General features: G+C 41.6%; 1 protein-coding gene across 5 annotated transcripts in view; it reads right to left on the bottom strand.

The window, feature by feature from the left end:
* The window catches only part of ENOX2 (ecto-NOX disulfide-thiol exchanger 2), a 348995-nt gene extending 343519 nt beyond the window's left edge, over positions 1-5476 (bottom strand). For 2 of the 5 annotated variants that reach the window (XM_049873403.1, XM_049873405.1), the window contains exon 1: positions 5303-5476. The gene's annotated coding sequence lies outside the window, so the exon portion shown is untranslated. Of the gene's footprint in view, positions 1-3812; positions 3873-5302 lie in introns of those variants that run through there. The other 3 variants (XM_049873404.1, XM_049873406.1, XM_049873407.1) reach the window with 3 other exon arrangements.
* Positions 5477-24114: the final 18638 nt, after the last annotated feature.

The raw sequence follows: 24114 nt of genomic DNA, 5'->3' as shown, positions 1-24114 counted from the left end.
GAATATATAATAAAATTAAAAATATTTGTAGGGGCATGTCTTAGTCATCTAGTGCTGCTGTAACAGAAATACCACAAATGGATGGCTTTAACAAAGAGAAATTTATTTCTACACAGTAACGGAGGCTAAAAGTCCAAATTCAGGGTATCAACTCCAGGGGAAGACTTTCTCTGTCGGCTTTCTCGTCAATCTTGCCCCGGACTAGGAGCTTCTCTGCACAGGGACCCCGGGTCCAAAGCACACGCTCTGCTCCTGGTGCTGCCTTCTTGGTGGTATGAGGTCCCAACTCTCTGCTTGCTTCCCTTTCCTTTTATCTCTTGAGACACAAAAGGTAGTACAGGCCACACCCCAGGGAAACTCCCTTTATACTGGATCAGGGGTGTAACCTGGGTAAGGGTGATGTTACAATCCCACCCTAACCCTCTTTAACATGAAATTACAATCACATAATGGAGGACAATCACAGAATACTGGGAATCGTGGCCTAACCAAGTTAACACATATTTTTGGGGGGACACAATTCAATCTATGACATTCCACCCTTTGGCCCTCCAAAAATCACATCCTTACAAAATGCAAAACATATTCACCCCATCATATCATAGCAAAAGTCTTAACTCCAAGTCCAAAATCCAAAAATTCCTCTTCATCTGTGAAACCTAGAACACAAGTTACCTGCTTCCAAAGGTACAATGGCAGAACAGGCACAAGCTAGACATTTCCATTACAAATGGGAGAAATTGGAGGGAAAGAAGGGGTAACAGGCACCAAACAACTCAGCAGAACACATTACATTAGTCCTCAAGGCTTTGAAAATAATCCTCTGTTCTCTGAGAGAATTTATACAATGGCCCTGCCATCCAGACTCTAGGTATTAGCCACACTCTCCAGATTCTAAGTGGAGGCCCCTGGGCCCTGGGCTTCAGCTCTGCCTTCCAGGCCCACTGGGACAGCAACCGTGCTCCCTCGGCTTTAGGCGCACAATTCTCCTAGTCCATTTGAGTGGCAGGTCCACCCTTAGAAACACCAGAGGCCATGGCTCCACCCTTTGATAACCTAGAGGTCCTGGCCATACCTTTTGAGACTGAGGCAGCTTGGCTTCTTGTGTTCCTTGCCTCTTCAGCTTCTGCTTCCTGGTTTCTTGGCCTCTCAGCTCCTCAGGCCTCATGCCCACATCTGCCCTGCTGAGGCAAGTGTTCCAAAGCTCTGTAGCCCCACTGGTAAGTGCCTGGAGGCACCCCATTCCGCATGGAAGCCTCCTGCACACAGGTACTCAGCCCTCTTGCTCCGTGGGTAGTCAGCTCCAGTGCTGGTTTTCTGGTTCTGCTGCTGCCAGTTCACTACTGCTGCCACTGGTCCTCTGCTGCTGTTTCTCACCATATGCACCTTCTCCAGTGTTAACAGTTCTCTTCACTTCCTTCTGAGTCTTCTATCCACTCACAGTTTCAAAACCACTTCCACATTTTAGGTATCTTTTAGAGCAGCACCCCACTCCTGGCACCAAATTCTGTCTTGGTCATCTAGTGCTACTATAACATAATACCACAAGTGGATGGCTTTAACAAAGAGAAATTTATTTCTTCACAGTAAAGTAGGCTACAAGTCCAAGTTGAGGGCGTCAGCTCCAGGGGAAGGCTTTCTCTCTGTCTGCCTTCGTCAGTCTTCCCCCAGACTAGGAGCTTCTCTGTGCAGGGGCCTTATGTCCAAAGGACAGGCTCTGCTCCTGGCACTGCTTTCTTGGTGATATGAGGTCCCCATTCTCTGCTTGCTTCCCTTTCCTTTCATCTCTTGAGAGATAAAAGGTGGTGCACGCCACACCCCAGGGAAACTCCCTTTACATTGGATCAGGGATGTAACCTGGGTTAAGATGGTGTTACAAACCCACCCTAATCCTCTTTAACATAAAATTACAATCACATAATGGAGGTCAACCACAGAATACTGGGAATTGTGGCCTAACCAAGTTGACACATATTTTTTGAGGGACACAATTCAATCCATGACAGGGCACAACCTAACTGCTAGTGGCAAATGCCCTACATTTGGAAAAACACTAGCCTATGGGAACATATCCAAACTTCTTAGCAAGGTATTCAAGGTGCTTCATGTATCAGCCCCAGCCTATCTTTCCAGCCTCTTCTCTTACCATTCTACCTTTCTTTTCTCAATCTGCACTCCAGCCATGCTGAATTCTTCAATACTGAATGAACATGCCCAGCTCTTGTATAGTCACATATCTTTCCCACACTGCTCACACTATATAGAATGCCTTCCCCTCCACTCTTCTCTGACTGACAAACTCATCCTTTAACACCTCTCTGTCATTCTGTCATGTCACCTCCTCACAAAACCTTCTCCCTCCCTGACTTTTCCTCAGAGTTAGTCTCGCTTTCCTCTATCCAACCCTCCTCCACTCTGTACTGGTCTCTTACACAGACAGTCCCTGGGTTACGAATGTCAAATGTCAGAATTATGGACAACTCTTACTTGTCCTTTAGTGTTACGTAAATTTGTCCTCACTTTGAAACAACTGAACCAACCCTTAAAACCAACCAAATCCACTGCCACTGAGTGAATTCCGACTCATAGTGGCCCTACAGGACAGAGTAGAACTGCCCCATAGGGTTTCCAAGGCTGTAAGTCTTTACAGAAGCAGACTGCCACGTATTTCTCCCATCTAGCGGCTGATGGGTTGGAATCGCCTTTTGGTTGGCAGCTGAGTGCTTTAACCACTGCACCACCAGGGCTCCAGAACCCACCCCTGCTCAAAACAAATCCTTCATCACAATCACCTTCACTTGCTACACGTGCAGCTTTTAAATCATTGAAAAGGCTTTTAGCCTTTTCTTGCACTAAAGACTAAGTAAGAGCTGTATGCACCTGTTACTGACTTACAAATTTGACTTAAAGGCACAGTTAGGAACAGATCTTGTTCATAACCCGGGGACTGCCTGTAGTATACACTACATTACTTCAGAATCAAGGGCATCTATGCCCCTAAATAGAGCCAGGGAGAGCTCACACTTTGTACTCTGTTGCATCCCCAACACTTCATGGAGGAGACCTAGGAACCCAGGGGGAAAAAAAAAGAAAAAGCTAACATAGAATAAAACCCAAAGTACCATCCAGGTCCAAATATCTTAAGAGGTATGACATGTTTTATAAAGAGAATCATGTAACTCAGACACAGCCATACTGACTACAGTTTTGGAAGAACACAATTAGGTAGGGTTGCGATAACAGTTAAGCCAATATGTTTTTTGGCAGCTACATTATAGCAGAAACATACTGACATATAATGTCAAAGTGAACCATCTGGGTTTCCGCCAGGATGATGAACTGTATCTCACAATAACCTTCTCTCCTTACCACATCTGGAAAGTCAAGAACAAAAGTGAACATCGGGACCAGCAAACCATGGGCTTTGGAGTCAGAAATCTGGACATCAAACCTCAACTCAACCCATTACAATCTATGAGACTTCAGGTATTTTAGCTTTGTGTTTCAGCTCCCTCTTCTAGAAAAACAGGAATAATAATAGTACCTACTCCACATGACTATTAAGATAATGCAAAAAAAGTGCTTATGACAGTGCCTGGAACATTATGTGGGATCAATAAATAGTAGTTATTATTGTCACCCAACGAGATGACTACAATTCAAATAACGTGATGCACAAGGACAGCAAATGCATTTCTTAAGAAAATAAATTCGTCACCAGGCTTTAAAATCGACATCTATAAATTGTAGCTAAAAACAGTCAGAAACAAAGCATCTGTAAGGCAAACTTCCTCTTCGATTTAAACTCACACCTGGAACATACCACCGCACTTCTTTCTGTTCTCCAAGAATTGATCTCAGTTCGGGTTCTCCTATGATTAAAAAAAAAAATCACTCCATCTTAATTTTTTTTTTTGCCTTTAATTTTATTTGACATAGAAAAATATTCAAACTATGTGGATGCTTCACAGTGTCCTGTTATCATGACCCCAAACTATTCAACCCTATTTATTGCCAACACCTTTTACTCCAGTTAGGCAGGCCCACCTGTCACACAAGTGTTCCCTCTTTCATTTCCACATCTCAAATTCTAACCCCAGTATCAGGAAGCATTTTCTCTGTCCTCTTTGCCCATTTTGAATACCGTTTTACTCCTTAACATGAATGACCCATTGCCCTCGAGTTGATTCCAACTCATGGCTACGCTCTAGGACAGAGAAAAACTGCCCCATAGGGTTTCCAAGGAATGGCTGGTGGACTCCAACTGTCCACCTTTTGGTTAGCAGTCGAGCTCTTAACCGCTATGCCATCGGGGACCTTTTACTCCTTAGGAGCCCAAATTAAAATTCACTTCACAGAGCCTACCAGGATAGATCTGGAACACAAATGAAGGTTTCAAGCCTTCAGCACCTCCTAGTTTGGACGTGTACTTCCATAGATTCCTCACCACCACCCCCAATCAGTTATGCCCTTCCACCAACCCCTCAAGGATTTTTTTGCACGCGTTTGTAATAATAATACAGTCAGTTTCACACAGTCTGCTTTATTCTGTAGTTGGTGTGCCCCCTAAATGTTGACATTACGGCTATCAGTTATTTGGAACAGATGGACAATATAACTTGAATGATAACTAAAGCGCTAGTTTTTTCTAACAGGTTTAATTAGTCTTTACTTTCACCAGGAACACTGTACTGAACAAATACTTCTCAAAAGCAAAATCCCTTCCCTTTCCAGGTCTCCATCCCTTCTGGAGGCCTGGAAATTGAGGGGGAGATTTTCCACTCCTAAGACACGGTCGGGAAAAGGGCGGAGGCTGTAGGGGACAGTAGAGAGATAGAGATCTTTATCCCCCCATCAAGGAGGCAAGAAGAGAAAAAAACACGCTCTGGGCGCGGCAAAAAATTCCCACGTCCCCAGAGGACATAAGGCGTGTGAGTTGGGAAGGTGTGTGCCCGACCCTAAAATGAAAATTGAGGGAACAGGGGAAAGAGATCACCAGACTCCTCCAACCAGTAAGGAGAGTTTAGACGCCGCCTAGGGAAAACTCTGGTCGAGAACCCTAACTTGGGACTTCTGAAGAGTGTAAGCCGGGGGTGGAAAGTGCTGCGTAGTAGAAGAAAAAGAGAGCTGGAGAGTTAGAGGACCACCCCCTCCTCCCGACCCACACACCCCCTCCCCTGCAAAGGCGGAGCTGGGCGGAGTTAGGCGATGTGGACAGCGGCCCCGGAAGCACCCTCCTCCCTAGGCCCAGTCAGTCCCATAGTCCCCAGACACGGCCGCTCAGGCTTTCTGTCTCTCTGACCTCCAGCTCCCCGGCTACGGAAGCTTTACTCCATATACAGCCGCGGAAAATCAGGCAGGCGCGGCTGCTCTTCTGACACCCAACGCTGCGCAACTGTCCTCAGAACTCTCCGCCTTGCACTAGCAGGCCTAGGCCAGGCTCTCAGATCCAAGGCTAGACTCTCACTCGCAAGGTGGCCGCTGCGGAGTCTCCTATTGGTTATTGGTCACAAGGGAAGCAGGAGGCCCAAACCCTTTGTCTCATGGGAAATGTAGTTTAAGGTCGCTGGGGGCTGGTCTTCCTGCAGGGATCCAATGTTAGAATAGGCCGAGAGACTCAAGTGAAGAGAGGATTGTGGGAGATGGAGTCGGGACGCTTCTTTTTATAGAACCAGTTTCCCCAAGAGGGTATTCTGGGTGTTGTAGTTTGGAATGCATTTGCTTGTAGAATCCCTTTGCTTCGGGTATAGCGTTGTGTTTGTGGGAGCAAATGAAGACTAGACTTATTTTACTGTTGATTAGCATTTTGGGGGAGGCACTTTATATAGCTGTTTGAAATTCTCATTGAGTTTTGATTGAAATTTTTTTCTTTAATGTTATTTATACTCTGACCTCTGGGTGGCCCAGTTTCCGCTTGTCTACTAACCTAAAGGTTGGTGGTTCGAAAACACCCAGTAGCGCCAGGGAAGAAAGGGCTGGCAATCTGCTCCCATAAAGATTACCTTATGTGGAAGGTTCTACTCTCTAGCAAATGGAATCTCCATGATTCAAAAATGACTGGATGGTAACATTGTTTTTTGTTTGTTTTGTTTTCTTTTTTGATGCTCTGGTAAGATTAGACTTTTAACTAGTGGGGTGATATGGTCCTTTCGAATCGTCAAAGTGTAGTCTGTGTGAACCACCTGCATCAAAATCACTTAAAAGGCTCTGGGAAAAATATGTGAATTTTGTTTCTAATTCGGAATCATATTTTTTTCTTTAGAGATGGTGTTATAAACAGGCATAGAAATGTGATCTCACTCAGCCCAGAAGAAGCCTATTTAACCCATAATAAAGCCGCGATGTTGCCACGAAGAACAGTGGGTAATGCAACAATTTGGAACAGATGGACAATATGACTTGAATGATAAGAAGTTTTGGAAATAATGTTTCGTGGTTAAGATTTTAATTATGAATTTAAACAGGATTTGGGAAGCACATTTGGCCAGGGTAAGTCCAAAGTGTGGTTTCTGTCTTTAGCTAATACCAAGGTTATATCTTTGTCCATAGCCCATATCAAGAATGGTCTGTGGACCCAAGTCACAGTGGCCAGTGTTAGACATCATTCTGTGGCCAGAGCCTTGGCCAGTATCAGAGTTGAGTCTGGGGGCAGCAGTAGTACTTTGACTTTGTGCAGAGTTTAGGTTCACTGAGGGCTGGTGTTGGCATTATCTGCTTAGGCTTTTATCAGAGTTTGGGTGTTACTAATGGACAGGGTAAGACTCACTATGAAGAAGGTCTTAGGACTAAGAGTATAAACAGGTTTTTCAGATTGGTTTTTAGTCAGGATCTGGATTCAGTCATTAGCTGATGTTACATGTCAGCCTATGGATAGGGTTGGGTTAAGAATGGACACTGCGTAAAATCCAACTTGAGTTCAGGTTTAGAGACTCAGGCTATAATCAGGGACTTGGGTACAGGCTGTTGCCAAGGTTTAGGTTCAGTCTTTACCAGGGTTAGGGTGTTAACATGTTCATGTCCTGTTGTTAGCTTGGGACTTAGACTCTGACTAGTGCAGCAGTCATTCTGTGCTCAGCAGTAGTGTTCATTCTGTGCTAATTGTTATTGACCATGCTGTCTCACGTACTTTGGACATGTTGTCAGGAGGGACCGGTCCCTGGAGAAGGACATCATGCTTGGTAAAGTAGGGAGTCAGCAGAGAAAAGGAAGACCCTCAATGAGATGAATTGACACAGTGGATGCAGCAATGGGCTGAAGCATAGCAACAATTGTGAGAATGGTGCAGGACCCAGTACTGTTTTGTTCTGTTGTACATGGGGTCGCTATGAGTCAGAACCGACTCAACACCTAACAAGAACAACATACTGTGCCCAGTGCCACGGGTTCATCTATCCCCAATTTAGGACTAGGTTTGTAGCCAGACTGATTACTCAACCTCAAGCTAGTGCTAGGACTTGGTCTGTGGCCACTAATATAGTAAACTTTGTTTATGACTCAGTCTGTGACAAAGGCTAGTCCTCATTCTTAGCCTGTTATTAGGTCTAATGAGTGGAGTTTTAATTCAGCCTTGTAGTGTTGGGAATCATTCTTGTACCAAGCTTAGAGCTTGGTCTTTATCCCAGGTCAGTGCTCAGAATGTGGCCAGGAATAGGGCTCAGTCTGTGCTCAAGGTTAGAATTAAAAGTGTGGCTAGGTTTAAGGCTAAGAATATGAAAATTATTTTCTTTGTCTTTGCCTAGTTTGTCATTAATTCATGTTCAAGGGTTGGTGTCAGTCTTTGCTCAGTGTTTGTAAACAGTTTGGTTTCTGGTATTGTAAATAAATCTGTGACCAGGATTAAGGTTAAAGCTGTGGATGGAGTTGGGATTCAGTCTGGAGCTAGCATTTAGTCAAGTCAAAGATAGGATTCAGTTTATGTCAAAGATTCAGTATCAGTAATTACTGATTTTGGGGAATGAGTTTTATTTTCAGATTCAGAGCTCAAGTTGGAAGTTAGATACATGGGCTCAGTGTGTAATGAGAGTTAATAATTCAGTATATGGTCAGAGTTAGAGACTCAGTCTGTAACCAGTTACGAAATGTAAGGTTTAAGGGCCAAATCAGTGGCCAGCGATGGGGCTCAGTCTGTCCCTGGTTCAGTTGCTTATTCTATGGCCAATTTATGAACCCATTCTCTGGCCGGGTTTAGAATTTGGGCTTTGCACAGAGTTAATTCTCAGTCTGTGGCCATCTTTAGGGTTCTGTCTGTGAGCAGGATTAGGGCATTGCTGTGGTTAGAATATACCCTCAAGTTATGTAGAAGATTTGATTTCACTTCTTGGCAAGAGCTAAGGCACATTCTTTGGCCAAGTATAGAGTTCAGCCTCTGTACATGTTTTCATCTCTGTATGAGGCCAAGTTTAGTAGTCATTCTGTTGCCACTGTTGGGGTCAATTTCTGGTTAGTGCTAAGTCTGTGGAAATTGTAGCTGGGTTGGTTTCCAAGATCAGATCTCAGGCTGTTGACCGAGTTAGAACCTCAGTCTGTGTTCAGGATTAGAGTTCAGTCAGTATCTATGCTGAGCCTTCATTTTGTGGTGAGCGTAGGACGTATCCCAAAGTTAGGTCATAGTCTGTAGCCTGTGTTAAAGACTCAGCCTGGAGATAGGCTTATGGACTATGTCTGATTTTGAGTTGGATCTCTGCATCATGACTTAAGGCCTTATTCAGTGGTTATAGTTAGGGTCAACAGGAGATCAGGGCTAGAGACTCAGCCTAGAACCAGTCACAGACAGTCTTGGACTAGACACAGTCAGTATGTGACTAGGCCTAGGGACTCAATTTAATTAGGGTCAAGGCCTTGGATTGTGGTTAGAAACAGACTCAGTTTATGGATATCTACCAAGCAAACAGAAACCAAAAGAGAGCTGGTGTGGCTGTATGAGTATCAGACAAAATAGACTTTAAGACAGAAATTGTTATTAGAGAGGAAGAACATTTTATAATGATAAATGAGTATATCCACCAAGAAGATATAACAATTATAAACATATATGCACCTAATAACAGAGCCATAATTACATAAAAATGAACAGAATGCAAGGAAAAAATAGACAAATCAATAGTTATAGTTGGAGACTTCAATACTGTACTTTTAGTAATTGGACAACTAGACAGAAGATCATCAAGGAAATAGAAGACTTTAACAACACTGGAAACCAACTAGACATAACAGGTATCTATAAAACACTCCACCCAACAATAGCAGAGTACACATTTTTCTGAAGTGCACATCAAATATTTTCCCAGGTAGACCATAGTTAGGACATAAAACAAATCTCAATAAATTTAAAAAGATTGAAATACAAATTATGTTGTATGACCACAATGGAATGAAATAAGATAACAATAATAGAAGGAAATTTGAGAAATTTACAAATATATAGAAATTAACACACTCCTAAATAATTAATGGGTCAAAGGAAAAAAAACACAGAAATTAGAAAATACTTGAGATGAATGAAAATGAAAAGACAACATACCAAAACTTATGGAATGAAGTTAAAGTAGTGCTTGTTCAACTCCACAGAGCTAAGAATTAGCCAAGTAAGGATTTTGGTATTTTGTGCCTCCTTTGCACCTTCGCTTTCTTTTGAAATTGGCTTACAGGGTAAACTGGTGAACAGACTCATAGACAGTGGAGGGCTAGGAGGGGCTATGAGTCTGGGCAGCCAGCCACCAATCTACTGCCAGGATTCACCAAGGCCATGATATTTTCATATCCATTTTTCCAGTGGAGGCAGGAATGTGGAATTAATTATGTGTATTTCATGATGTAATGATTTGGTTGGAAAATCAGACTCTATGGAAATGTTCCCTCATTGATCCCTTGGTACCAGTCTGATGGAAAATATTATGTGTTGATGGTATGTTTTTATTTACATGCATGCATGGGTATGCATTTACATACATGATTCTGTGTCAGCATGTATGTGTTAAGTATAGAATATTGGTCTCTCATAACCAAAACCAAACCAAACTTGTTGCTGTTGAGTTGATTCTCACTCATAGCAACCTATAGGACAGAGGAGAACTGCCCCATAGGGCTTCCAAGGAGCAGCTGGTAGATTTGAACTGCTGGCCTTTTGGTTAGCAGCCGAGATCTTACCCACTGCGATACCAGGACTCCAATGGTCTCATACTTTAGTCTAATCTCAAATATCTGGATAAAATCCCAAATATTCCTGGGTCTCAATCTTAGAGATTCTGATTCAGCTCAGCTGGGGTGGGGCCTAGCAGTTCCTAAGTACTTGAGGCAATTCTAATGCAGGTGGTTTATGCAGACCACATTTCTAAAACAATGGGGTAATCTTTTACAGTGGGCTGTGGAGCCAGCCTGCTGGAGGTTCAGCTCTGGGCTTAGGCAAGTCAACTTGCCCCTCTTAACCTCAGTTTACTCATCTGTGAAAAATGAGTAATAGTACCCGCCTCATGAGGTTGCTGTGAGGATAAATGAGATCGTGTATTTAAAGCATGTTTCATTTGATGTGCCTGACCTACTGTAAGTGCTTAATGAATAGTAGCTTTTGTTATTCCAGTTACATTATTGATATTATTAATCACTAGGAGAAATTTAGACATGGTTCCTGCCTTCTAGTACTTATAAGAATACTTTAGGAGAGAACACTGAAAAATACATGAAGAAACTAGAGAGCATTTAAACATGTTAAATTGTGGGATTCTGACTTTAAGGGTGACAGATGATCGTAGAAGGGAGAGGTCAACTGGGACTAGAGAAATCAGAGAAGGCTTCAGGGAGGAGTTAGAAGTTGATCAGGACTGCAGTTGATGGGTGGGGTTTCAGTAGGTAGAGAAGAGGGAAATAGACTATTCCAAGTGAAGGAAAAAAATCTGTTTATAGGCATAGAGACAGGAATGAAGAATGGTCACATTATATTCCTAGAATTGTGCATCGGAAGGCACCCTTCACATAGACCACAGTGAAAATAGTCCCTGTCTTATCTAGTGCTGCTATAACAGAAATACCACACGAGTGGGTGGGTTTAACAAACAGAAATTAATTTTTCTCACAGTTTAGGAGATTGCAAGTCCAAATTCAGGATGCCGGCTCTAGGGGAAGTCTTTCTCTTTTGGCTCTGGAGGAAGGTCCTTGTCTTTTCAGCTCACTTCCTGGTTCCTTGGAGATCTCCATGTGTCCTGGCATCTATCTTAACCCATCTCTGCTCACTTGCTTGCATGATCTCTTTTATATCACAAAAGAGATTGACTCAAGATACACCCTACACTAATCCTGTTATTAACATAGCAAAGACACCTCATTCCCAAATGGGCTTATAACCACAGGCACAGAGGTTAGAATTTACAACACATATTTTCCACGGACACAATTCAATCCATAACATTCTACCCTTTGGCACCCCAAAATTCATGTTCTTGCCATATGCAAAACACGTTCACTCCATCACACTATCCCAAAAGTCTTAAATCAACTCCAAGTCCAAAATCTCATCTTCTGAATCATCTAAATCAAATATGGGTAAGACTTTAGGCATTGTCCATTCTGGGGCAAAATTCCTCTTCATCTGTGAACCTGTGAAATCCAGATTATAAATTATCTGTTTTGAAAGTACAGTGGTGGAACAGGCACAAAGTATACATTTCCATTACAAATGGGAGAAACTGAAGGGAAAGAAGGGATAACTGGCACAAAAACCCAGCAGAACAATTTACATTAGCTTTCAAGGCTTGAAAATAACCCTCTGTTCTCTGAGAACATCTGGGCAATGGCCCCACCCTCTAGACTCTGGGTGTTGGCCTTATCCTCTGGATTCCGGGTGGAGGCCCCTTGGCCCTGGGCTTCAGCTCCACCTTCCATGCCCACTGGGGCAGCAACTCTGCTCCCTCTGCTTTAGGAGATCCTATTCTCCAGGTCTACGTGAGTGGCGATCCCACCCCACCCACAGCCCCTGCAGGCCCCATTCTTCTGTCCCTTGGGCATAGCAGCCCTGCCCCCTCAGTTTTGGGCTGCAGCCCAATCCCCCATCCCCCAGCACACCTTAAGGGCAGCCCTACACTCTGAAACTGAGTTGGAGAAGATCCGACTCTTTGAAACCTAGGAGGCTGTGGCCCCACCCTTTGAGATCCAGGCGACCATGCAACCCTTCACCACCAGTCCCCCTTTGAAACCCAGAAGGCCTTGCTTCTTGTGCTTCTTTCAGCAGTTCCGCTGATCTCTGAGTTGCTCCAGGGATGGTCCCTTCTTTTCTTGGAGGACAACAGATGTAGCTCCTTTGGCCTGTTTCCTGCCTGTAGAATTCCAAGAGGCAGACAGCGTTCTTTCCCTGTCCCCTTCAGTCTAAGCTGATGGGTTTTCTGCTGTGGTAGTTGGTTAGATTCAGCAGTCACAAGCTTAATTTCTTTAACAAAAGGTTGTGTAGCCATGTCCTTGGCGAAAATTCTAGGACACGTAACCTTAGTTTGTACAACAGAATTTTCCAAATCTTTAAGTTCTGTTTTCATTTTGCACAGTTCATTTTTAAGTCCTTCTCTTTCCTCTTGCATTTTACTATCAGTTCTACTCTGTCCTATAGGGTCACGAGTCGGAATTGACTTGACGGCACTGGGCTTCGTTTTCGGTCAAAGAGAAACCATGTGGCCCCTTTAAGATCTTGCTTAGAAATCCCCTCAGCCAGATATCCAAGTTCACCACTTACAAGTTCTAACTTCCACCATTTGAACATGATTCACACAAGTTCTTTGTCACTGCATAAAAAGCGTCGCCCTTCCTCCATTGTCCAATCACGTGTTCATCATTTTCTTTTAAAGCCTCACCAGAAGCATATTTAACGTCCTGTTGTAGGGGAAGAAATATCACAAACTTTAGTAAAGCAAAAAGAAAGTTTTATTCGGCATATATTCAAAAAGACAAAAGTGGGAAGTGGACAAGCATGCTGCCAGACCTAATGTCTGCCCGAATCCAAGGAAATATTACAGAGTAAGCAAGAATGGGAAAAAGGACAAGCATGCTGCCCCAGCCATATCTGCCCGAATCCAGAGAATATTACAGAGTCATCAGTATATATTAACATTACAAACGGCCAAAACCATTGAATCTTATATTTTGAATTGTCTCTCTCAACAATCATTGGTACAGGTTTCAGTAATGACAGTCAGGAGGGTCTTCACTGGTCCAACAAATTTCTATTCACTAAATTTTTTTTAAATGCTAATAGAAAAAGCTGAGTGGAAAGTCTTCTAGCTTTTGTGAAAAGTTCCCTAAAAGATATTTTCGAAGACTATTCTATCTACTGTCTTTATCTCAGGGCTCAGTTGACGTGTCCTTGCAAATCCTTGTGAGCTCTTCTGAGCCCAACTCCGGCTGGGTCACATTCTCTATGCTCAAGGACAGGGAATAAGAATTCCAATATTATTTTCTAAATCAGTCCACATTTCTAGCAACATTCTCCTTTATGTATTCTCTAAGATGATAGAGACTTTCTCTATGGCTCTCCTCACTTCCTTCTGAGCCCTCACCAGAACTGCCTTTGACATCCATAATTTTACCCAACAGTCTCTTCAAGACAATCTAGGCTTTCACCGTTTGGCACCTTAAAACTTTCCAGCCTCTACCCATTACCAAATTCCAAAACCACTTCCACATTCTAAATTCTTAGTTATCTAGTGCTGCTATAATAGAAATACCACAAGTAGTTGGCTTTAACAAACAGAAATTTATTCTCTCACAGTCTAGAGGCTAGAAGTCCAAAATCAGGGTGCTGGCTCTAGGGGAAGGCTTTCTCTCTCTGTCGGCTCTAGAGGAAGGTCCTTGTCTCTTTGAGCTTCTGCTTCCTGGGTCCTTGGAAATCTCCATGTATCTTGGCATCTATTTTACCCCAACTCTGTTCACTTATTTGATCTCTTTTATATAACAAAAGAAATAGACTAAAGACACACCCTACACTAATCCTGTCTCATTATCATAACAAAGACAACCCATTCCCAAATGGAATTATAACCACAGGCATAGAGGTTAGGATTTACAACACATATTTTGGGGGGACACAATTCAATCCATGACAGTCCCCCACCCCAGAATTGTGCACTACAGTTGCCCTGAGTACATGCTAGTAAATAGTGAGGAGGTGGGGAGGGACCAATTCCTGGGGGACGCAATGATCAGGAATTCAAGTTGTAGCCTATAACCTCACTCCCTGACAAGGATTTAAAGAGCCTGGAAATCTGGAAAGGTAGAAGGGGTTGAAGACAGCACCCTGTCTGGAGGGTAATAATTATAGTACTATAATTATGTAGTACTTTCTACATGTTACAAGCGCTTTACAAGGATTAACTCTCTTATTCCTTATAATAACCATATGTGATAAAACAAAAAAAACAACAAACAAACCCATTGCCATAGAGTAGATTCTGACTCGTGGCAATCCTATAGGACAGAGTAGAACTGCCCCACAGGGTTTCCAAGGAGCAGCTGGTGGATTCCAACTGCCAACCTTTTGGTTAGCAGCCGAATTCTTAAACCACTGTGGCACCAGGGCTCCGTAGCAATTATTATCGATGTTCTACAGTTGTGGAAACTCTATCCACCCCTTTTGCTTAGAGCTCTTTTCTGATTCTTTTCCTCAACCCTGAACCTCACAAATAATCTGCCTTGTCTTCGACTAATATATATTTCTTTATTATAAGAATATTCTAGTGTGAAAGATAAAATGCTCAAGTTCTAGAATTTTGAAGATTCTAGAGTCAACCAAAAAAAATAAACCTGTTGCTGTCGAGTCAATTCCAACTCATAGTGACCCTATGGAACAGAGTAGAACTGCCCCATAAGGTTCCCAAGGAGTGGCTGGTGGATTCAAACCGTTGATCTTTTGCTTAGCAGCCTTAGCTCTTAAGCACTGTGCCACCAGGTCCTCTAGAGTACAAAAAAGAAAAAAAACCCTGCTGCCGCCCAGTCAATTCCAACGCACAGGGTAGAACTGCCCCACACGGTTTCCAAGGAGCACCTGGTGGATTCAAACTGCTGACCTTTTGGTAGCAGCCCTAGTGCTTAAGAACTGCACCACCTGGGTTTGTGCCTTGGGAATCTACCCAACAGAAATTACTTTCCCTTCTGCCTCTCTCAGCCTCGGAGAAATGTCTTCACTAGGGCCTCTTTCAGGAAGTACCAATGAGTGATTCTGAGGAGACAAAGAAGCTGGAGAGACTGTCTCCTGGCAAAAGGCATTAAAGGGATTTTTAGAAACTTTTGAAAGTGTGTCAGGGGAACACTTGCTCTTAAAAAGCCTACTGGCCCAGGTATTGGAAAGGAAGGGTGAGGGAAGGTAGAAGCACATGAATGAAAAGTATGGGCAGGACTCTAACCTAATTTACCTGTTAAGAAGACCCAGGCAATGGAGGGGAGATGGGGGGCGGAGGGGAGGTAGAGGGGGTCAGAAGCTGGCTAAATGGACCCGAAAAAAGAGAGTGAAGGGAGCGGGCTGTCTCATTAGGGGGAGAGCAATTGGTAGGATGTACTAAGGTGTATATAAGTTTTTGTGAGAGACTGACTTGATTTGTAAACTTTCACTTAAAGCAAGATAAAAATTAAAAAATAATAAAAAAAGAAGGCCCAGGCAGTATAGTTTCGGACAGGCCTTAAACAAGTAAACAAAAGATGAAAACTTCCCTTTCATATGAAAATCTTATTTGGTTCTCCAGGAAGTCCTCCTCAGCATTCAAATAAATGCCTTTGGGAAGTTCACGCAGAGCTCAGACTCCGTGCATTCTCTGGTGCCATCTGGTGGACAAAGCGAGGTAATGGGCTCGGATATAGGAAATTGGCAGCTAGTTTGGATGGGAAGAGGGAAAGTGAGGCTGAACCAGAGGGAACTGCTGGAGTTAGCAGGCACCCTGTGACTCCAGGGTACACTGTGGTAGAGATAATATGTCCCTTACTTACAAGCCCAACTGCAATATCAAAAGATAGTATTTACTGAGTGTTTACTACATGCCAGGCCTGTGCTAAGAACCTTACATATACTTTTTTTATTTAATGTACCCTGTTTCCTCTCCTCAGAAGTTTGTGTCAGATTTTTTCCTTAAATCTTTAGAATAATTAACCAGTGTTGCCATCTGGCTTGGCATTTTTTTCCCCCTGTGGAAAGTTCTTTGTGATTTTGTTTCGAGGAGCCCTGGTGGTGTATTGGTTAAGAGCTCGGCTGCTAACCAAAAGGCTCACAGCTCAAATCCATCAGCTGCTCTTTGGAAACCCTATGGGGCAGTTCTACTCTGTCGTATAGGGTCACCATGAGTCAGAATCAACTCAATGGCCATGGGTTTGGTTTTGATTTTTATTAGGTAGTTAGGTGCCATCCAGTCAGTTTTGACTCATAGTGACCTTATGTACAAGAGAACTAAACAGTGCCTGTTCCTGCTCCATCCTCACATTTTCTATGTATTCTAGTGTTAGTTTCATTAAATTATGTTTTTTAAGGAATTTCCCCATATCATCTACATTTTCAGTTATTGGCTTAAAGTTCTTCAAATACCTTATTATTGTTTTAATATCTGTAGTATGTATAATAAAAGAGCCCTGGTAGTACAGTGGTTAAAGTGCTTGGCTGCTAACCAAAAGGTCAGGGGTTAAAACCCACCAGGCCCTCTGCCAGATAATCATATGGCAGTCTGCTTCCATAATGATTACAGCCTTGGAAACTCTATGGGGTAGTTCTACTCTATCAAGTAAGGTCACCATGAGTTGGAATTGACTGGATGGCAATGGGTTTGGGTTTTGTAGGCTTAGCGAGAGTAGTATCTCCTTTTTTATTTATGCAATTGAAAATATGGAGAAGAATGTGGCATCAGGATTGGAGGAAGGCTTATTAGCAACCTGCGATAACCAGATGACACAATCTTCCTTGCTGAAAGAGGACTTGAAGAACTTACTGATGAAGATCAAAGACCACAGCCTTCAGTATGGATTATACCTCAGCATAAAGAAAGCAAAAATCCTCACAACTGGACCAATAAGCAGCATCATTATAAACAGAGAGACTACTGAAGTTGTCAAGGGTTCCATTTTGTTTGGATTCGCAATCAACACCCATGGAAGCAGCAATCAAGAAATCAAATGACCCGCTACATTGGGCAAATCTGCTGCAAAAGAACTTTTTAAAGTGTTAAAAGTAGAGGGTCAGTGAAAAAAAGGAAGACCCTCAATGAGTTGGATTGACACAGTGGCTGCAACAATAGGCTCAAAAGTAACAATGATTATGAGGATGGCGCGGGACCAGGCACTGTTTCATTCTGTTCTATGTGGGGTCACTGTGACTCAGAACCGACTTGACAGCACCTAACTATATAAAAATATATGAAATATAATACAGGTAATAATAACACATGAGTGACAACATAAGCTTACAAATTCCAAAAAAAATTAGTATCCGTTTTATATCATATAATAAATAATATTTTATTAATTGATCATTGGATCAATTGGATTTTTCTGGACCACTTTTCTGCAAAATCAATTATATCCTCAAAATTGATACTTTCACCAACCTCATTTTCAATTGATATAATAGAAAGTGATGCCTATTTATAGGCTGTGACAATATTGGGATAATTTTCTGATATTATTTTGAAATATGAATTATACCTAGAGCTGATGATTCTCACAGAACAATTTTTCTTCATGCAAGCTTGCCTTATATGAGTGTGAATTTTAAATGCATATTTATACAATGGTGTGTTAGGCAGAATTTAAAAAATGGCCCCTAAAATGACATGCCCTAATCCCCAGAATCTGTGAATATATGATGAGATATCACCTTCAGGATTATGTTATATTACATGGCACCAATGACCTAAAAATCACGGAGATTATTCAGGTAGGACTAGTCTAATTACATAAAAAAAAAATTACATGGACCCCTTTAAATGCAGAGGATTTTCTCCGGCTAGAAACAGAAGGGAAACCCTGCTGGCGTAGTGGTTAAGTGCTACAGCTGCTAACCAAGAGGTCCGCAGTTCAAATCTGCCACAGGCTCCTTGGAAACTCTAGGGGGCAGTTCTACTCTGTCCTATAGGGTTGTTATGAGTATGAATCGACTCCATGGCAGTGGGTTTTTCATTTTTGCTTTTAGTAGCAGAAGGGAACCTCAGAGATCTGAAGCATGTGGGGTATTCTATACGAGGGATTCTGTTGTCCGCTGAGATGTTGTGAAAGGGCCCATGAGAGGGCATATGAAAAAGTTTCTCTGCTGTAAAGTTGATTATGTCCCTATTTGGAAGCAAGTCACTAAATCCTGCCCATACCTCACCTCTGCAGTGGGGAGTCCATGTAAATTGTTTGAAATTCTTCTGTAAGGAAGATTTGTCTCTATTTCTCCATTCATCTTTTTCTTCAATCATTTGTTTAAATCAGTGTAGAACCAAAGATATTTATTTTGTACTTTGGCTTGTAATCCATTACTACATTTTTTTTTTTTTAAATTTGTCCACTTTTGGGCACTGGGAACTCTTTCAGGTTGGTTCTTATGTCTCTGATGTGCCTCGCCTTTAAAAAATTTTTTTTTTTGCGCTTCCTTATTTTCTGCTAGTAAAAGATGTGCCAAGATCAGCTTGTATTTTCCCTGGATCTTTTTTTTTAAATAATGAATTAAGTCCATTCACATTTATCGACATAACTGATATATTTAATTTCAAGTCTGTCATATTATTTTATTTTACATTTACTGTGTGCCTGAAACCAAAATCAAAATCCTTATTGTTGAGTCAATGCTGACTCATGGCGACCCCATGTGTTATAGGGTAGAACTGCTCGATAGGGTTTTCTAGACTATAATCTTTAAGGAAGCAGATCACCAGAAATTCTTCCAACTTCTAATTCTCAAATTAAGGCATTCTGATTTAATACACGTCTGTCAGTTTGTCATACTGTGGGGGTCTGTGTGTTGCAGTGATGCTGGAAGCTATGCCACCAATATTTCAAATACCAGCAGGTGACCCATGATAGGTTTCAGCTGACCTTCCAGACTAAGACAGACTAGGAAGAAGGACCCAGCAGTCTACTTCTGAAAAGGATTAGACACTGAAAACCTTATGAAGAGCGGCATAACATTGTCTGATACAGTGCCAGAAGATGACCCCCCCCCCTCCAGGTTGGAAGGCACTCAAAATACGACTGGGGAAGAGCTGCCTCCTCAGAGTCGGCCCTAATGATGTGGATAGAGTCAAGCTTTTGAGATCCTCATTTGCTGATGTGGCACAACTCAAAATGAGAAGAAACAGCTGGAAGTATCCATTAATTGGAACCTGGAATGTACAAAGTATGAATCTAGGAAAATTCGAAATTGTCAAAAATGAAATGGAATGCATAAACATCGATATCCTAGGCATTAATGAGCTGAAATGGACTGGTATTGGCCGTTTTGAATTGGACAATCATATAGTCTACTATGCTGGAAATGACGACTTGAAGAGTAATGGTGTTGCACTCATCGTCAAAAAGAACACTTCAAGATGTATCCTGAAGTACAGTGCTGTCAGTGATACGATAATATCCATACACCTACAAGAAAGACCAGTTAATATGACTATAATTGAAATTTACACACCAACCACTAAGGCCAAAGATGAAGAAATTGAAGATTTTTACCAACTTCTGCAGTGTGAAATTGATCAAACATTCAATCAGAATGCACTGATAAAATTACTGGTGATTGGAATGGAAAAGTTGGAAACAAAGAAGGGTTGGTAGTTGGAAAATATGGCCTTGATGATAGAAATGATGCCAAAAATTGCATGATTGAATTTTGCAAGACCAACGACCCCTTCATTGCAAATACCTTTTTTCACCAACATAAACAGTGACTGTACACATGGACCTCACCAGATGGAATACATGGGAATCAAATCAACTACATCTGTGGAAAGAGACGATGGAAAAGCTCAATATCATCAGTCAGAAAAAAGCTAGGAGCCGACTGCAGATCAGATCATCAATTACTCATATGCAAATTCAAGTTGAAACTGAAGAAAATTAGAACAAGTCCATAAGAGCCAAAGTACAACCTTGAGTTTATCCCACCTGAGTTTAGAGACCATCTCAAGAATAGATTTGACATGTTGGACACTAATGACTGAAGACCAGACGATTTGTGGAATGACATCAAGGACATCATACATGAAGAAAGCAAGAGGTCATTCCAAAGACAGGAGAGAAAGAAAAGACCAAAATGGATGTCAGAAGAAACTCTAAAACTTGCTCTTGAACGTCGAGTAGCTAAGGCAAAAGGAAAAAATGATGAAGTAAAAGAGTTGAAGAGAAGATTTCAAAGGGCAGCTCAAGAAGACAAAGTAAAGTTTAATGATGACATGTGCAAAGACCTGGAGATAGAAAACCAAAACGGAAGAATACCTTCAGCACTTATGAGGCTGAAAGAACTGAACAAAAATTCAAGCCTTGAGTTGCAATACTGAAACATTCTACGGGAAAAATATAAAATGCAGGAAGCATCAAAACAAAATGGAAGAAATACACAGAGTCACTGTACCAAAAATAATTCGTCGACTTTCAACCATTTCAGAAGGTAACATATGATCAGGAACTGACGGTACTGAAGGAAGAAATTCAAGCTGCACTGAAGGCATTGGCAAAAAACAAGGCTCTGGGAATTGGAACAATACCAAATGAGATGCTTTAACAAATGAATGCAGTGTTGGAAGTCCTCACTCATCTATGCCAAGAAATCTGGAAGCCAGCTACCTGGCCAACCAACTGGAAAAGATCCATATTTATGCCTATTCTCAAGAAAGGTTATCCAACTGCATGCAGAAATTATCGAACAATATCATTATTATTACATACAAGCAATATTTTGCTGAAGATCATTCAAAAGTGCCTGCAGCAGTATATCAACAGGGCGCTGCCAGAAATTCAAGCTGGGTTTAGAAGAGGATGCAGAACCAAGGATATCATTTCTGATGTCAAATGGATCCGGGCTGAAAGCAGAGAATACCATAAAGATGTTTACCTGTGTTTTATTGACTATGCTAAGGCATTCGACTATGTGGATCATAACAAATTATGGATAACATTGTGGAGGATGGGAATTCTGGAAGATTTAATTGTGATCATGAGGAATCTGTACATGGATCAAGAGCCAGTCATTAGAACAGAAAAGGGGATACTGCATGGTTTAAAGTCAGGAAAGGTGTGCATCAGGGTTGTATCCTTTCACCATACTTATTCAATCTGTATGCTGAGCAAATAATCCAAGAAGCTGGACTGTATGAAGAATATCGTGGCAACAGGATGGAGGAAGACTCCTTAACAACCTGCATTATGCAGATGACACAACCTTCCTTGCTGAATGTAAAGAGGACTTGAAGCACTTACTGATGAAGATCAAAAACCACAGCCTTCGTTATGGATTACACCTCAACAAAAAGAAAACAAATCCTCACAACTGGACCAATAAGCAACATCATGATAAACGGAAAAAAGATTGAGGTTGTCAAGGATTTCATTTTGCTTGGATTCACAATCAGCACCCATGGTAGCAGCAGTCAAGAAATCAAAAGATGCATTGCAATTGGGCAAATCTGCTGCAGAAGATCTCTTTACAGTGTCCAAAACCAAAGATGTCACCTTGTGGACTAAGGTGCACCTGACCCAAGCCATGTGTTTTCATTCGACTCATATGCTTGTGAAAGCTGGAAACTAAGGAAGACCCAAGAAGAATTGATGGCTTTGAATTGTGGTATTGGTGAAGAATATTGAATATACCATGGACTACCAAAAGAATGAAGAAATCTGTCTTGGAAGAAGTACAACCAGAATGCTCCTTAGAAGCAAGGATCACGAGAGTAACGTGTCACATGCTTGGACATGTTGTCAGGAGGGATCAGTCCCTGGAGAAGGACATCATGCTTGGTAAAACAGAGGGTCAGTAAAAAAGAGGAAGGCCTTCAACGAATGGATTGACACAGTGGCTGCAACAATGGGCTGAAGCATAGCAACAATTGTGAGGATGGCACAAGACTGGACAGTGTTTTGTTCTGTTGTGCATAGGGTCGCTATGAGTCACAACTGGCTCGATGGAACCTAAAAACAACAATTTAAGATATTTTTATTATTTTGTGATGTATTACAATTTTCTTTTGCTTCATTTTTTATTTTGGGAGAAATTTTCATCGTTGAAATGTTTTTAATTTTCTCATTTTGGTCATAGTAGCTTTGTATGTCTGGACCAGATGAGTTATAGAATGACATCAAAAACATCATACATGAAGAAAGCAAAAGGTCATTAAAAAGACAGAAAAGAAAAAAAAAGATTATAATGAATGTTAGAAGAGACTCTGAAACTTGCTCTTCAACATAGAGTAGCTACAGCAAATGAAAGAAACGATGAAGTAAAAGAGCTGAACAGATTTTAAAGGGCAACTTAAGAAGACAAAGTGAAGTATTTAATGACATGTGCAAAGATCTCAAGTTAGAAAACCAAAAGGGAAGAATATACTCAGCATCTCTAAAGCTGAAAGAACTGAAGAAAAAATTCAAGCCAAACGTTGCAGTATTGAAGAATTCTATGGGCAAATATTGAAGGACGCAGGAAGCATCAAAAGGAGATGGAAAGAATGCAACAAAAAGTCACTGTACCAAAAAGAATTGGTCAACAATCAACGATTTCAGGAGGTAGCATATGATCAGAACCAATGATATTGAAGGAAGAAGTCCAAGCTGCACTGAAGGCATTGGTGAAAAGCAAGGCTCCATGAATTGACAAAATGCCAATTGAGATGTTTCAACAAATTGATGCAATGCTGGAAGCACTCACTTGCCTATGCCAAGAAATTTGGAAGCAGAATGTTTTCATAATAGAATTATTTTGCCAATTGACTTAGAAGTCCCCTTAAGCCATAGTCCCCAAAACCCCGCCCTTGCTCCGCTCACCTTTGAAGCATTCAGTTAATCCCGGAAACTTCTTTGCTTTTGGTCCAGTCCAGTTGAGCTGACCTTCCCTGTATTGAGTATTGTCCTTCCCTTCACCTAAAGTAGTTCTTATCTACTAACTAATCAGTAAATAACCCTCTCCCACCCTCCCTCACTCCCCTCCTCGTAAACAAAAAAGTATGTGTTTTTCTCAGTTTATACTATTTCTCAAGATCTTATAATAGTGGTCTTATACAATATTTGTCCTTTTGCCTCTGACTAATTTCACTCAGCATAATGCCTTCCAGGTTCCTCCATGTTATGAAACGTTTCACAGATTCGTCACTGTTTTTTATCGATGCGTAGTTTTCCAATCTCTCCGCAGCCTCTCAAACATTTATTATTTTGTGTTTTTTGGATTAATGCCAGCCTTGGTGGAGTGAGACGGAATCTCATCGTAGTTTTAATTTGCATTTCTCTAATGGCTAATGATCGAGAGCACTTTCCCAAGTATCTGTTAGCTGCCTGAATATCCTCTTTAGTGAAGTGCGTGTTCATATCCTTTGTCCACTTCTTGATTGGGTTGTCTTTTTGTGGTTGAGTTTTAACAGAATTATATAGATTTTAGATATCAGGCGCTGGTCGGAGATGTCATAGCTGAAAATTCTTTCCCAATCTGTAGGTGGTCTTTTTACTCTTTGGTGAAGTCTTTAGATGAGCATAGGTGTTTCATTTTTAGGAGCTCCCAGTTATCTGGTTTCTCTTCGTCATTTTTGGTAATGTTTTGTATTCTGTTTATGCCTTGTATTAGGGCTCCTAAGGTTGTCCCTATTTTTTCTTCCATGATCTTTATCGTTTTAGTCTTTATGTTTAGGTCTTTGATCCACTTGGAGTTAGTTTTTGTGCTTGGTGTGAGGTATGGGTCCTGTTTCATTTTTTTGCAAATGGATATCCAGTTATGCCAGCACCATTTGTTAAAAAGACTATCTTTTCCCCAATTAACTGACACTGGGCCTTTGTCAAATACCAGCTGCTCATATGTGGATGGATTTGTATCTGGGTTCTCAATTCTGTTCCATTGGTCTATGTGCCTGCTGTTGTACCAGTACAAGGCTGTTTTGACTACTGTGGCTGTATAATAGGTTCTAAAATCAGGTAGAGTGAAGCCTCCCACTTTGTTCTTCC

The sequence above is a fragment of the Elephas maximus genome, chromosome X (genome assembly GCF_024166365.1).
Source record: "Elephas maximus indicus isolate mEleMax1 chromosome X, mEleMax1 primary haplotype, whole genome shotgun sequence".
NCBI lineage: Eukaryota > Metazoa > Chordata > Mammalia > Proboscidea > Elephantidae > Elephas > Elephas maximus.
This window is presented reverse-complemented; position numbering and strand designations above follow the sequence as displayed.